An 11,651-nucleotide genomic window follows, 5' to 3' on the forward strand; every position below is an offset into this window, starting at 1 on the left:
ATCTCAAAATTTAAATTACTGTTCAATTATTCATCTCACGACGCCCCCGTATTCATCACACTGTTAATCATAAATGTATCACATTATCATGAATGAACGTAGCCGCAGCCCGTCGAAGTAGGTTACCTAGATATCCGCTGTACTTGTTTACGTGCAAAATTGGTAACCTAGGTAACCACTGCAGTGCTGTCTATTTATGTCAACTATGTCGGAATATTTCAACATTTTCAGTATGATTTTTTCGTATTAACAGAAACTGATTTGGCAACTTTTGATTTTCTTCAACGCAGCGAAAACAGATGGAAATACATACAGTTGAAATTTAGGAATTGTAGAAATTCATCTCATGTATTTCTGCTAATTCAAGCTTGTTTTTGGAAATTTGAGGTGAACATTTCGAAGATTTAAGTTTTCTTAGTGTAGTGAGTGATTTTGTTAGTGATTGAAATAAAAAGTGGTCTGCTAGTGATGAAAAAAACTTTGGTTCGCTGCTGAACGAGTCCCGTTCTAGCCGTATAGAACAATGCGCGAATTTTGTTTTAGTGTAAGTTAGAAAATATGCGTTTTTCTTGTTTTCAATTGTGTTTTCATGTTGTATGAGATAAATATATGGGCTGAGATGAATAATGGAGCATTTCCTTAATAGTTATGTAAAAAAATTAGGCGAATTTTTAGCACTTGACAAACACGGTGAAACAATGTTCCACTAGAGAAAATGATCCTGTCGAAACAATGTCCCAGCACAACATCATCTACCAGATACCATGGAGCAACTGCGACGGAAAGTATATCAGCATGACACACAATACCCTGAAGTTTAGAATCTACGGCCACAAATCCAACATGAACAAACTCGATAGACTTATAGAGTCAGGTCATACATACACAGACCAAGCAGTGGTAGAATTAGGAAATAAAACAGCCCTCTTAGAACATTGCATCTACCACCAACACCGCTTCACATTAGCAGAAACTAAAATATTCAACCGTACTCTGAACCCACAAGCACTTCCACTATTGGAGTGTTTCCATATCAGCAACACCACACATACCGTTAACCACCGAACAGACGTCGATGGAATCAATTGCACATATGCAGTACTTTTACACCAAGTGAAAGCAATACGAGAACGAAGACAAGCCACCAAAACCTTACAGCCAAACACAACCACACACACACACAAACACCATTAACAACCATAGTCTCAACCAATAGACTCACCAACAACTCTCCGAGAAAAATACTTGCTCCGCTATTCTCACCAAAGCTTGACCGGTTTAAGTTAAATCTCACACACAAGGGCCAAAAAGCACAGTCAGTGAGTGAAATCAAACACAAAGAAGTGATACCGAAAATCGAAGGAAAATTGCCGATATAGGAAACGTTAAATTACGATAGTAGAATGGTTGGAGTGAAAATACAACTAATAACTAACAGTTCAAAAAAAAATCCCCCTTCCCCTTCAGATCAAAATACCATAGTCAATTAATTCTGGTAATAAAAACCCGCAAAGCTCATGCGCTAAACAAAAAACGAAACCCATGTAAGTGAATGATAGACTAAAATTATTTTAGAGTATTGTCAGAGATACCCATCTATTTTAGAATTCCTTTGAAAAAGGCCGCTACAAACGACCGAAACGTGGGATGTGAAGGAAATATTCGTTTTGATTTACTGAGACTGCAAAGCCGAAAATCCAAAACCTGAAACCGCATATAGTCTGTAAAGTTAGAAGATTTCATCAATCGATAGGCTGCAACCACTAATACTCACCATCGTCTAACTAGCACTGACACAAGGTTTTATACACCAAGCCGACGACTTAGAAATGTACCAGCTTATCCTACCAATGCAAGATCAGTTTGGCCAAGCTACACTTGACGATCATTCGATCCCATAGGTAGGTCTACTGTAGTGAAGCTAGTAACAAGGGCTCCGGTGCTAAAAGCGAAATTTCTACGAGAAACTACACGATTTCCGCGAAAGCTACGTGCCGCAAGTCGGTATGTACCATGGACCTGTGTACCATGTGTTTTTTCAAGATCTGTTCACAGACACTTGAGAATGGAAATTATGGTGTGAGGATGAGGTTAGGGGAGTGGTGATGGGATAGATATACTCCCTGATGCACCTACTCGGCTTATCTCTCCGCAACGACGGATTAGTACCACGCCTTGTATTTTTTTGTTCGATGCACTCTCTTTAATCTTAAATCTCCTAGCTAATGAACTTTCGTAATTTTCCCATTTTGATGAATAACATGCAAACCGAAAATCCGATTACAATAAAATTTAATAGGGTCTTATGAGGCAATTAGACCTTTCATTTAAGTATAATTTTGGAAAAATCGGTCCAGCTATCTCTAAGAAAATCGAGTGAGATTGAAAAGTTGCACACACACACAGACACACACACAGACACACACAGACACACACACAGACACACACACACACAGACACACACACTGACACACACATAGACACACACACAGACACACACACAGACACACACACACACACACACACACACAGACACATACACAGACACACACAGACACACAGACACACACAGAGACTCACACACACACACACACACACACACACACACACACACACACACACACATAGACACACACACACACACACAGACACACACACACACAAACACACACACAGACACACACACAGACACACACAGACACACACAGACACACACACAGACACACACACAGACTCACACACACACATACAGAAAGTGCTCAGCTCGACGAACTGAGTCGAGTGGTACATGACACTCGACCCTCTGGACCACTTTAATACCTTCGGTTTTGCCAGTGATTGCTATGCCTTTCTACTGCCGTTCCAATCATAGCAGTTTCATGTTCTACACAAACCTTATGCACGCTGGGACAACTATGCTTGGAACGGCAGTCTAGGAGATAGGCAAAAGCTTTTAAAGTTATTATTTTTAAAGCATAAACATTTGACTCTTGACCATATTTTCACATGTTCAAATGAGATTTTAATCTATTTGGGTTCATCATTAGTGAGGGAGCAAAAAGCACAGAAAAATCCCCTCCTTCCGAGAATGGAACCTCTGCAATTGCTTCTTTTAAGGGTGAGGCAAAAAAAGAATTTTTTCGAAAAACATTTCAATGTTATGCGAAATCGTACTCTAAATGCGACTCTGTGTGTCCATACGCAAACTCGACAATATCTAATCTCTGTGCAGTAAAAAGTTAACCTTATAGAAGCGAGGTAGTAATAAAAGTAAGTTAAATTTATTATACAATCTCTCCTTTCGCCTCATCCATACTGAAATTGGGTAGCGCTACCCATATGATTACTTGTTATTTCTAGCCGAGGATATAAACGATGGATAAATGCGTTGGCACCGGCGTGCGGTTTGTTTCAAGTGCTTCTGCCAGTGAGAAATGGCATGATGCGCAACAGCGAAGAAACATACTGCCGATTACGATTGCTGCATTTGTCTATAACATTTTCTGCATAACCAGTCTTCGCGCGGACCATGATTGGCTTTTCCACGACTAAACCGGAAGTCCAAGGCAAGTTCTTTGAAGCATATGCAACTGCAGGATCGAGACAGACATTGACAAAATCGGTGACGTTGCTGCGGTTAGGCGTAAATACTGACAACTCTAGCGACCGATGCGGCGTACGTTGCTACAAATAAGAGAGAGAAAGTAAATCTAATAAAAATGTAATTGTAGTTTCAAAAGAGGTGAGTTGCTTCTGCCCCCGGGATAGCTCCAGGTTGGCTCCAACGACGTCTGATCACGGCAGACCGATGGCGAACGTGCATCACCTTCTTATTTCGTTTCGAAAGGTCGTGTCTAGCTTTCCCTTAACAAACTGCATCAGGAATCTCAGAAGGGTTGTTGCTGATGCACTTTGATCGGTTGTTTTCCACAACTGGTAATGGCAGTGTTATATAATGCAATTGCGAAATCGTGAAAACTTGTTTCCGAAGCGGGAACTTTCGCTTTCTTTCTCAGCTAGAATGGGAAGGTTCGGCGCTTGTGTATTCCTGCAGTGCAGTTTTTTGTTTTGTGAGGAGCTCAAAATATATTAGAAAAAGCTTACAGTATCAATAAACAAATTAAACCAACCGTTTAGGTTTCACAAACTACGAATGCAAAATAACCCGATTTTGGCATGCGGCAAATGCGTTATAATTTTTCACTACAATAACCGCTGTCATTCAGTGGAACCAATTATTGCCATACACACGAAAAGCTATATCGAATTTCACCTAAACGGTCAGTAGCATCACTGCCAGTTACCCAAGCCGCATGGCAGTTTTTCCCCATTTCCTTTTCTAGTAAATTTTCTCCACCACCTCCATAAACCACAAGTCAGTGACTCGTCAAATCTGTTACATAAATGTGGTCACTTTTTGGAGAAATTTCACCCTTCCGTGTTTTCGGATTTTCTACCGTGACGTAGTGTCAGTGTCAGTCGTTACAAGTGCCCAAGCATGTCGTCGAATGGACAGGATTTACCTTATTTTTTCTTTGCGTTATTTATGATAACTCATACGATTTGGTGTAGGCACGCGCCGGTGCGTAAGTGACGTGCTCGGGTACATTCTCTTGGACGTTATTGCTGAGCTACTTGGTGCGTGAAGACATTAATTGTGGTGAGAAAAGGTTAATACGTTTAATTAATTTGTTTTTGGTGAACTGGAATCGAAAAGATAAATTGTTGTTGTGAAAACTAGGATGAGGCTTTTTCCTAAAAGGATAAGCATTATAAGCTCCATTTATAATATCGGCCCTTGGCGAATTGACACTAGTAACCGAGAACTGCGTAACATTACAGATTACGAGGTTTGTAGTAACAAGCGTAAACATCATGTAACCAACTCATCGACGATTTCTACTGTGCTTTTGTTTCATACCCCGGTGCTTCCGGGTCCATTCTGCGTCGTCCCGCAAACAGTAGAGAAACTCACATTTCGTTTGAGTTTAAATTGCAATTGGACTGCGCAGACAAACAACGTAAATTAAATTCATGCTTGTTTTTATTCAGTTTCCATTTCCCGGCAGACCTAACACCGTGCGTCACAAAGATCGCTACATTTCGCGTGTTATAATGGATTATGCATGAACGGGGCACGAGTCCGGTTGGGGCCCAATATGCGGAGTAATAAATAATAAATAATAAACCGTGGCAGTCAGCGCAATCTAAATCGAAAGTTGCTTTAATGCCGCTTGCACATGTTAAGCCGGAAAGTAATTCGAATGGACTATTTTCCTTTCTTCTACTTCCTCAACTGACCCAGTGGCATGGCGGGGTGTCAGGTTCGATAGAGATCAAAATACTTGCCAACCAACTACGCGAGCCAATCAATCGTAAACTATCACTGATGGTATTCTTTTATCCTGTGTTAGACAAGTTGATTTTCTTGGCGATCTTTTTACCTCATTGTTCGTTTGTTACGATTTGTAAAAGTATCATAGTTGAACTGACCTACATAAATTTCCAATTTCGCAGAGTTTGAGTTCTGGCTCCAAACACTGGTTTTTGTTGTTTTCAGGACTAGCGCCCAATATCTTTATCATTCTCTCGGATCACTAAAAGTTACGCTTTTCCAGCTCATTGAGTTCATTCACTCCTTGGAGGCATCTGCCATGGTGGCACAGCTCTTGAGTATAAATTGCCATTCACTGTGCAGAAGGGAGAAATGATCCGGATCCGGACATATTTGCGGTCGGTTAGCTTTTATCACCTCCTTTTTCATATGCTGGCTACTTGACTTGTTTTCCCTTTCAAACTCTAACGGCACCAGGGCAATGCTTTTCAGAAGCCGCCTGGTCCGATGACGATGCAATTGCAATTTGCTGTGCATTGTTTATTGTTTCCCACCTGGCGACGACGACAAGACAAGACGGTTAGACCTTCTAAAGTGTGGCGTGTCGGGGCAAACGTATTACTTTCTTGCGGTTGAACGCTCGCAGATTGACAAAACTCATATTGGGCAGCGATCGAACCACACTACGCGTTATGGGCGATTGCTGGCTTTCCACACTGGCAAGTAGCTGTGACGAATGAAGAGATATTTATGTTAAAATTATGCTTTCGCGGATATCGCTCTCTACTATAACTGCAACAATCGAATATTTATCATAGATGTCTCTTTGCTCCACTTTTTCGGTATAAAGTTAAGTTTGACATCACCAATAACAACATTATACTAATTGATCTAGCTTAGAAAATCAAGCCAATGTGAAATATATTAATGACAATTTTCTTCCTCTGTCCATTCCGTTTCCGTTGGTGAAAATGTGTTTTAGTAGTTGTTTTTTGACTATCACTGAATCAACAGATGGTCGATTTTCATAATTAATGGTCTGTTTTTATTTTGGTATTTATTTTGGTTTTATATTACGCCACTCAAGCTTTACCGAAAGCTTTCACGTCTTAATGTATTTTCATTGCGAAAACATTTTGCTAGCTTACTCACAGTTCAAAAAATTCTGCATTTTGGAAATAGCAAGATCCACCACCATATCAGAATGATTGAAAAAGCAGCGATGAGGCGGTCATAGACTCGGATGCCACACTTTTTGTGTATTGTCTGCTGATCAAATGTATGCATTGTGGATGTTACGGATATCCTCATCCGCATCCGCTAATGCGGAACATACGCATGAAAATTGACATGCGCATGCCCGAAAAATCACATCTCCAAATTGCTAAGGATACGAACCTGTAGTAATGTTTTTACTTATACATGACCAAAACTGCCGTGAAATGCATATCAGTCCCATCTGCGAAATCATCGAACGGTGAAAACTGCGATAATCTTGAATGTTTAATTTAATAAAATACGATGCGCTTGGAATATTAAAATTTTTTCTTCTCAGATTGTTGGATTTTAATGTTTTTGTTACTTTCGTTTCAATTTATAACAATTACAATGGAATAAATTATAGTGGGAATGATATGCGATTATTTTGATTACATCGTGTAAAATTATCGGCTTACAATCCCAGTCTTTATGACCATTGAGAACGAATCAGTTTGTTGCTTTTTATAGTTATCAAACTTGTTAATTTTGCTGGATGAGAATCATTTTGAAAGTGCAAAAATATCCTCGTTAGATCTGTTAGGCATATGAAGATAGCTCTATTGAAGATTGTCTCAGTTTTGATCTGGCTCTTTTGATGACTTTTTTTTCGTGTGGTTTTACTCAACACTAACAAGGAAGAATAGAGTGTTGTGGAAAAAAACATTTGACCTTTGAATAAGCGTTATTTTTTATAATATTCATTGTGGGACTGGTATGCGATTACTTTTAAGATGGGACAAACTGACCTGATATTTTTTGAAAATTTTTCAGAACAAACTATATTATTTTTCACATTTATTTTGTAAAACATTGCCAAATCTAACCTCTGGTGATCATAACTCAAGATCGACGAAAATTCAGATGGAACTGATATGCGTTTCACGGCAGAAAAGGCATCGTTAATTGCGAGTTCTCTGAATATTTAGCGACCGTTAATGCAACCAGCGAAGAACTTTTTGCGTACTTCATCACCAGCAATATGGAAGCCCTTTATCACTGTTATTACTGTCGAGCCACTCCAGCTAGCGAAAAGCAGTCGTCCCGGTCCAATGTAAAGAGTGGGAGAAGGGGTGATTAGCGATGGTGCATAATATGGTTTGTACAACTTAGTATTTGGCCGCGTCCTTTTATTTACTGCAGCGCCTCTAGTTTTCGTACCGAGAAACTAATGACAGCGTTTTGATCTGGAAGGATTGTTTACTTAGTGGCGAAAATTTCGTTAGGATTGGTAGACGTGTTGAAAAGTTATCTAAGATGGAACGGAAGTTACGAGAAAAAATTGTGCATACCTACGTTGAAACCCCAACATGGTCAGGAGGAATAAACGCCAAGGCTCTTCAGCTACCGAACACAGCTGTGAGTACCGTGCGCAAACGTTACCGGGGCACTTTGACGGTGGATCGCGCTAAACAAACTAAACATAAAAGCAGAACATTGGACCGGAAACTACGAGTGAAGGTCATCAAGGCCGTCCGGAATAATCCTGGGCTTTCCCTCCGTGATTTGGCAAAAAGGTTCAATGCAGCACATAGTACAACTCGTCGAATCTGTATGCGTGAAGGATTACGGTCGTATCATGCCAAACAACCCATCAAACAACCCAACAGGACGCTGAAACAGAACCTTGTTGCCCAAAACCCGAGCAAGACAGCTATACGAGTAAGTCCTGACAGGGTACAACGGCTGTATTTGATGGACGATGGCAGATATGTTAAAATGGACTTTGGACGAAAATCTCGAGAATTCATTAGCCGATAAATATTTTTTCTTGTATTTTGAAGTAGATTACTTCTCTCAGGAAGTTCGGCTACATACGGATGTGAAATGAAAATCTAAAACCGAAAAAAGTGAAAAATATGTCCGATTCCAAATGCTAATAAATCGGTTAGTATTCGATGGATTTTCTTCATTCTTGCAGCAATAGATTGGAAAATCTTCTAAGATTCTTCCCAAATGCAGATAATTGTAATTTTATTATTCAAACGATTGTACTATTGAAAATAGTCAAGCCTTGTCAAAACGAAAAATTCGGCCTCTGATTGGTCTTTATATGATTGCTTCCCAAGTACGGTCGACAGAATCATAGACCTTGCCATTTGAAATGTGCATTTTGGCCTATATACACGGGTAAAAATAAAATCTCTAAAATGGGCAAATCGAAACGTACCATGTGTGTTACTATTTTCCTCACATCATGAGTTATTTGTCATAAAATTATGAGCTATCGGTTATTTTGAAGTAGAATACTTCTCTCAGGAAGTTCGGCTACATAGGGATGTGAAATGAAAATCTAAAACCGAAAAAAGTGAAAAATATGTCCAATTTCAAATGCTAATAAACCGATTAATATTCGATGGATTTCCTTCATTCTTGCAGCAATAGATTGGAAAATCTTCTAAGATTCTTCCCAAAATAAGATAATTGTAATTTTATTATTCACACTATTGTACTATTGAAAATAGTCAAGCCTTGTCAAAACGAAAATTTCGACCCCTGATTGGTCGTTATATGCTTGCTTCCCAAGCACGGTCGACAGAATCATATACCTTGCAATTGAAAACATGCTATTTGGCCTATATAAGAGCCTGTTTCAGCCGGAGCCGCTCATAATAGTTCTGAACAGCGACGACAGCAGTCCTCCCTTAGCAGCAGCGGGAGCGAGCAGTGGGAACCATCGATAGCGGAAAGCGGCCACAACTGTGGCATGGCTGTGGATAGGCGCAGCAGTTCCAGCGGATCTCACCATCGATAGCAGCAGGGCCAGCAGATGCAGTTACAGTGGATACCAATGGCGGCCACAACTGTGGCATGGCTACGGATAGTGTTGCAGTTGCTCAGCAGTTAGGCCAGCGTATAGCGGCCACAACTGTGGCATGGCTATGCGCATAGCGTAGCATTAGACAGCGACAGCAGCAGTCGTCCTTCCTCAGCAGCAGCACTAGCCCTGTGGTTGGTCACCACGTCTCAGGAGCAGCGCGGTTTTTCTCAGCGTGTGTCGCCAGACAGCCATTATTCCCCCCGTGTTGGGGCAGTATGATGTTTGCCATCAGGAAATCCAGTTTCGGAAATCAAAATGCCTTTTTGAAGGCAAATAAACAAGTCATTGAAAGTTAATAATTTTTATCAACGCAAGCAAGCATTCTGTGTTGCATCCTAGCAATTTAAATTTGTCGCACCCGTCTAATTTACTGAAAGTGAAATAGCTTCCACAGTGCATGTTGTCCGTGTATCTTAATTCCCCCAATGTTAGGGCAGCTCAAAGGTTGTAATCAGCAACCGATTTTGAACCGCAACATGCTTTTTTCAAGGCAAAAAAAAAATAATTGAAGGTTAATAATTTTTTGGCATCAACACAAGCAGACATACTGTGCGGGATGCAATCAAATTCTGTTGTAGTTGTCTAATTTTTACTTTCACTTTATTAAGTAAACCCCCCACTGTAGGGGCAGCGCAAAGGCTGCGATCAGCATAACCGACATTGAATAATAAATTGCCCTGTTAGTACGCATTCACAAAAGCAGTTAGTCCGACTATGCAGAGCTAATATGAAGTCGATTCAATCAATCAGCATAAACAGAATTTCGTCGTCCCCCAGCTGCCAAGTTGCAACATGATGCAACACGCAACAGCGAGCAAACGAAATCGCTTGATGTTACAAACCGCAATAAGATACGGGTTAAAACCGTTGCGTGTGTGAGAGCACCATCGGTGTTTATTCGCTGGATACACTATCTACTGTCTACTGAACGCAATAATCTGCTTACATGCGACACGAGGACGGGAACATTTTCTTCAACAAAGTTGCGCAACACGACACAAAACATGTTATTTTGTTGCTTCAATGAGAGTTCTATCGGTCCGGCTCGACAAGAAATCATTTTTGTGCATCCGTGCTACGAAACTGAGGAAAAACTTTAGAAACTGAAAAAAGAGGTGGAGCTTATCAAATGATCGCTCTGAGCCGGAATGAAGTCACACATATTTTTCAAGTTATGTCGATCCACCACGTACAAAAAATGATTCATTCCTATTTTCATCCCTATATAAGAGCCTGTTTCAGCCGGAGCCGCTCATAATAGTTCTGAACAGCGACGACAGCAGTCCTCCCTTAGCAGCAGCGGGAGCGAGCAGTGGGTACCATCGATAGCGGAAGCGGCCACAACTGTGGCATGGCTGTGGATAAGCGTAGCAGTTCCAGCGGATCTCACCATCGATAGCAGCAGGGCCAGCAGATGAAGTTACAGTGGATACCAATGGCGGCCACAACTGTGGCATGGCTACGGATAGTGTTGCAGTTGCTCAGCAGTTAGGCCAGCGTATAGCGGCCACAACTGTGGCATGGCTATGCATAGCGTAGCATCAGACAGCGACAACAGCAGTCGTCCTTCCTTAGCAGCAGCACTAGCCCTGTGGTTGGTCACCACGTCTCAGGAGCAGCGCGGTTTTTCTCAGCGTGTGTCGCCAGACAGCCATTATTCCCCCCGTGTTGGGGCAGCATGAAGATTGCCATCAGGAAATCCAATTTTGGAAATCAAAATGCCTTTTTGAAGGCAAATAAACAAGTCATTGAAAGTTAATAATTTTTATCAACGCAAGCAAGCATTCTGTGTTGCATCCTAGCAATTTAAATTTGTCGCACCCGTCTAATTTACTGAGTGTGAAATAGCTTCCACAGTGCATGTTGTCCGTGTATCTTAATTCCCCCAATGTTAGGGCAGCTCAAAGGTTGTAATTAGCTACCGATTTTGAACAGAAAAATGCTTTTTGAAGTAGAATACTTCTTTCAGGAAGTTCGGCTACATAGGGATGTGAAATGAAAATCTAAAACCGAAGAAAGTGAAAAATATGTCCAATTTCAAATGCTAATAAATCGGTTAGTATTCGATGGATTTTCTTCGTTCTTGCAGCAATAGATTGGAAAATCTTCTAAGATTCATCCCAAAATAAGATAATTGTAATTCTATCATTCACACTATTGTACTATTGAAAATAGTCAAGCCTTGTTAAAACGAAAAATTCGACCTCTGATTGGTAGTTATATGATTGCTTCCCAAGC

The sequence above is a fragment of the Wyeomyia smithii genome, chromosome 1 (genome assembly GCF_029784165.1).
Source record: "Wyeomyia smithii strain HCP4-BCI-WySm-NY-G18 chromosome 1, ASM2978416v1, whole genome shotgun sequence".
Taxonomy (NCBI): domain Eukaryota; kingdom Metazoa; phylum Arthropoda; class Insecta; order Diptera; family Culicidae; genus Wyeomyia; species Wyeomyia smithii.